Genomic DNA, 5,934 nt, shown 5'->3' with positions numbered 1-5,934 from the left:
CGCAGTGAAGTTAGTTTCATATTCGCATTTCCGGCTTCAAAAGCTGCTTAAATAAGATACAAACATATGCATAGTGTAGCAGTGAGAGTATAAGTTATAAGCTCTCAGTGCACAGTTTGTGTAAAGGTGTAGAGCCGAGAGAGAACGAGACCACCTTTGTGTGTGTGAGGGGGAAGAGCGAGACTGCGGGGGGTATTGCAGGGGTTTGTCATGTAATGCAAAATGTTTACACTTAATAAAAATTGTTTATGTTGAAAAATTACATGAAACTATTTTTATTATAAAATAAGCAATATAAGAATATACATGTGGTATATGACATGTTGTATATGAAAAATATAGAATTTCTAATTGTTTTCCCTAGCCAACATGTCTTTTTTTTTATTGTCCTTATTTTATAATAAAATTTGTTGGTGTAATTTGTAAATCATAAACCTATGAATTTATGTTCTAATATAATATTTGATAGAGGGTATGGGGGGGGGGGGCATTTTAGAGCACACCCAAGAGCGTGGTCGGAAATTCTCAGAGGTAAACAAAGGTGGCGGTACCCAGAGCAGAGGTAAACAAAGATGGTGGCGCCAATGCTGTTTCAAGCGTGGAGGCAAACAAAGATGGCGGCGTGCGTAAGCTGTTGTGCATTAAAACGCCTAAGTATGCAGGCATATCGGATTGGGAGGCTTTCCATGCACTTGTTTGAACTGATAGCACTTGTAATTGACTGGTCAGAGGAACAGAAAGCTCTCCAGCTTGCTCTTTGTTTAACAGACGATGCACTGTCTTGCCTACTTTTATTAGATCCCAGTGAGAGAACTAATTATGATAGGGCACTGGTGGCTCAGTGGTAGGTGTTTCGCCTGCCATGCGGAAGGCCCAGGTTCGATTCCCAGCCAGTGCCCAAACCCTAGCCACTGGATGCAGTGTCGGTCCCAAGCCCGGATAAAATGGAAGGGTTGCATCAGGAAGCGCATCCGGCGTAAAACCTGTGCCAAACTTGTGTAGCGGACTGGGTATCCCGCTGGGGTGACCCCTTGCCGGGAACAGCCGAAAGAGCAACAACATCTGAGAGAACTAATTATGATGCATTAACTCCTGAGGTCAGTGCTTCGTGCAGGAAAATCGCTACGGGTGTTGGTGAATGATATTAAATGCTTGACAAGATGGACATTCGCACACATGCCACCTTTAGTGCAGACAGAGTTAGCCCACGACCATCAGGGCTATTTATCAGGGCACTCTTTCCAACTGACTTGCGTGTTCTTACTCAGCAGGCCCGTCTTTACACATTGCCTGAGGCCTTGGAATATGCACTGAAGAGAGGGATGGGAGAGGGAATATTACCTGGTGAGGGCCTGCCCTGTTCGCACCAAGGCGACGGGAAACGACAAGGGGTCGGGGATTGATGCCCCGTTCATTACTTTTACCGCCGCCACTATTTGATGGAGACAGGCAGATTACCTGTGGTGCGGGGCAGGAGGTTGTGGTGGTTGGACGGACTTCTATCTCAGACTTTTGCCATATACCTATTTGCATAGGAGGGCTTTTATGTACAGCACTGGTAGATACGGGGTCAACAGTTACAGTGGTCCACCTGGAGGTAGTGCCAGTGGGTACGAAGGTAGAGCCCACAACAGTTCAGCTTGTGACAGTAACAGGGGAACTAGCACCAATGAAAGGGAGGGGACAGCTGACATTGACTGTTTGGGGAAAGACCGTGAAGCACCCTGTGTGGGTAGCGGATGTGAAAGATACTTGCATTCTGGGCCTGGACTTCCTGAGGAATTATGATTGTAAGTTAGCCCTAGGGAAAGCCAAAATGACTTTGGGCAGGGAACATTCAGTCAATATGGGACCGTAACGACAGTACAGGGCAGAGCGGGCAGTACTACCTCTTAAAGACCATGAAAGACAAAACAGATAGGCGGACAGTGGGGAACCCAAGTTGTGTTCTCATTGTTAGCCAACTGGGACTCCCGGAGACTATCCATAGTGACCAGGGAAGAAACTTTAAATCAAAAGTATTCGCAACCACGTGTGAACAACCAAGACCTGCACCACGGGGTCGAGGACTTTACTATTGTACTCTATATTTACTACGGTAAATAATTCAACAGTACTAGTCAAAAGTTTGGACGCCTTCTAATTCTATGGTCTTTGCTGATAATTTTTTTTTCTACACTGTAAAACAATGATGAAGGCATCCAAAATGTGCAATAATCTCTTTGAACAGAGGATAGTGATTTGTCCGCTATTTATGTTCTGTAAAGCCTTCATAACAGCTCTAATCTGAGGTGCCGTTTTCTGAGGCTGGTGACTCTAAATGAACTTCTCTGTTTTGGTCTTGCTTTCCTGGGAAGATCTTCATGAGAGTTAGTTTTATTATGGTGCTTGATGATTTTTGCAAATGCACATAATATATATATATATATATATATATATATATATATATATATATATATATATATATATATATGTAGATTGCCCACAGCACAATCACTGGTGTAGAATTTTTTGAGAATGGAGGACGTTCACAACCCTGAACTGCAGTAACATGCTTGTGGAAGAGCAATTGGAAGGCGTGTAAGAATGCGTGGTGGTGGTAGAGGAAGAAATAATCGAAGAAGAGGTGGAAATAGAAGAGTCAGAGTCTTTGATGAAATCAGAGCCACACTTGTGGATCATATCATAAATCATGGTTTTACAATGGAAGACGCTGGTCGAAGAGTACAGCCTAATGTAAACAGGTCCACAGTGTCATTAATTGTGCAAACCCTTTGTAGGGAAAACAGTATGTAAAGTATTTTTACAGTATAAACAACAATATTGTAAAGTTAAATGCAAGTCTATTTGTTTATTCTATAGAACTGCACGACAACCTCGCGCTGGTGGCAGAGCAGCAGTATTTAACCAACTGCAAGAACAAGAAAGTGGCAACATGGTCATAGCCAACAATTCCATCAGGCTAAGAGAGATCCAAAGTGCAATCATAAATGACAATAATGTCTTGAAAATATAAATTCTGTCAGCATTTCCACCATAGACAGAGTTTTACGAAGACATCAGATGACTATGAAACAGCTCTATAAAATGGCATTTGAGAGGAACAGTGAAAAAGTCATGGCGTTGCAGTACATGCACATGAGGTACAAAAATAAACACTGTACAAATACAAATGTTTATAGACTTTTTTTTCTACATACTATTGACTTTTCTCAATAAATATGCGATTTTTGTTTAAACCCTTAATTTTCATGGTTGACTGTTGTGGTGAAAAAAAGAACTAAACATTTTGACCAGTGTGGCTCACACAAGGACAAAAATACCTTAGATTTTAGTGGCCTTGGCCAAATTATTGACACAATAACTAGGTTTTGAAGCATGAATTAAATGTTTTGTGTGAGTAACTACATTTTGCAGACATGCTATAGAGTTTTGAAGTTCCTGCAAACAGTTGTGACATTTGCACTCACAGTTTAGAGAATGTTAAGTGCCAAAGCAATTGAGAAAAACTGTAAGATCATTAGCTGGTGAAATTGAAAACCTCGCAGCAAATGCCTACGTTTTATATCAAGTCAAAAGATTAATAGACGATTTAGTTCAGCTTGATGCTGAGATGGATGTTGAACTGTGTTTGACGGTCTTCAAGAAGTATCATACCGCCAACTTCATATCCTCACGGAGAAAGAGGAAGGGAACGTTGGGCGTCCACGGTGCGTTTTACCTCCGAATATAACTGAGGCTCATCTACTTCTGGGTAAAACGCACCGAGGACGTACCCTTCCTCTTTCTGCGTGAGGACATGGAGTTCATGAAGACCGTCAAACACGGTGTGGTTAAGGATCCCGCAGAACGTGTGCTAACGGTCTCTCGTTGGCAGCCATTCGCATGGTTAGTTTCAGATAACTAAAAAGCATCACACTGATTAGATCGATTGCTTCTGTCTGAGGTGTCCTGCGGCCCAATCACGGTTTCGACTGAGGCTGGGACCGCCTACCTCATCAGCATACAGCGACAAAGAAATCCATGTAAAAATGTGACAACACAAAAAGAAATAAATGAAGAAATGTGGCAATTCAGAAATAAACAAATCTTGAAACATGTTAATAAACAAAAGTAGGAATACATTTAGCAATTTTCCAGGGTATATTGTATTTATGTGTTTATTTATTTCTATATTTACTTATTTATTCACACATTTATTTATTTATAATTATTTCATGTTTAGTCCTCCGTATTGCAACATTTGACTGGTACTGCATATACTGTGAAAAAAAATGTGTTTTAGTGTTTTCTCGGGTCTTAACACACCTGCTTACCTTCTATCAGTCATAAGTTCCTTGGTGACACATTTACTGTGTAGTAAGGCATGCAAGATGCCTGGGGTAACAATACACATCAAAACCACTAGGTGGCTCTGTGTTTTCATTCAATATTCTCTCACTCTCTCACTCTATACCGCTTCATCCTGTATTCAGGGTCGCAGGGGGCCTGGAGCCTATCCCAGGAGACTTGGGGCACAAGGCAGGGTACACGCTGGACAGGGTGTCAATCCATCACAGGACACACACATTTACATACACACACACTCATTCACACACTACGGGGAATTTTAGAACACCGATTAGCCTAACCTGCATGTCTTAGGAGGAAACCCACCAGGCATGAGGAGAACATGCAAACTCCACACACACACAGACGGGAATCGAACCTGGACCCTGGCGGTGCACGGCGACAGCGCTAACCACTACACCACCGTTCGCATTCAATTCTCTCATAATTAGTTTCCTAAACGGCATTCATATAATTAAATTGGACATAATGGACAGCATTTTGGTCAAGTTCCTCTTTTCCAGCACCAGCTCCAGTGAGTCGAGTTTAAAGCCCACCACAGACTCTACTCTCCCGGCCACAGATGTTCAGAGAGGCGTCTCTGCATTAAAGCTTCCCTCCCCAACACATTACAGCATGGGTTTCCTCAGGACGAACATCTGACTCTGACTTTATTTGTAGAGATGTTCAGTGTTTCCTGACCAGTCCAGTCCTGGACGTTGGCTCTCTCAGTGATGACTGGACCCAGTCCCATGCAGGTCTATCAGTTTCTGCTTGGTTACTAAATACAACTCTAATATAAACTTAAATCATTCCTCAATCTGTAAATAAAGTGATTTATTGCTTCAGGGAGTGACTTTGTTAATGTCCTTGTAAATGGTGATAAATTAAATAAACATGTTTAGCTTCGTGCAAATAAATCTTCATGCGTTTGGACTCAGAAACCGAAAGTAACGTCAAATGGAAGAGAAAATACTAATAACTCTGGGATGGAGCTGGGTTTATTAGACTTTTCTAATAGATGGTATTAGACAATGCAGACGTTTTAGCGTAACTCCTCTCCACTCTCCACCCTGATATCAAGTTAGAAGTTAGGAACATGAGCTTCACGTGAACTTTGAGATAAACCCCACCTCTGAGTCGTGTAAATCTTACATAACCTTGTAAATCTCATGACTTACGTAATTCACACACCATACATGCACTTATTTATATTGTACATGACGGATACACACACACACAGAGCTCAGTGAGCAACTTCATAGTTCTGCTTTATGTGTGTGTGTGTGTTTGATGTCACCTGTTCAGTATCCACCTCGTATCTTCTGGTTCTAGTGAGGACTCTCGCTGCTGCATTCTGGACTAACTGAAGCTTATTTATGCATCTAGTTGAACAACCAGACAGTAAGGCGTTACAATAGTCCAACCTAGAGGTGATAAAAGCATGAACTAGTTTTTCTACATCGTTGAGTGACAGTATACTTAATAATAAATATGTTAAAAATACCTCTGAGGTGAAAGAATGCTATCCTGGTGATATTATCTACATGAGCTTCCAATGAAAGGCTGGAATCTATAATCACACTGAGGTCTTTTACTGTTGTA

The sequence above is a fragment of the Clarias gariepinus genome, chromosome 20, assembly GCF_024256425.1.
Source record: "Clarias gariepinus isolate MV-2021 ecotype Netherlands chromosome 20, CGAR_prim_01v2, whole genome shotgun sequence".
NCBI classification, from domain to species: domain Eukaryota; kingdom Metazoa; phylum Chordata; class Actinopteri; order Siluriformes; family Clariidae; genus Clarias; species Clarias gariepinus.
The sequence above is the reverse complement of the archived record's forward strand: the minus strand, read 5'-3'. Positions refer to the sequence as shown.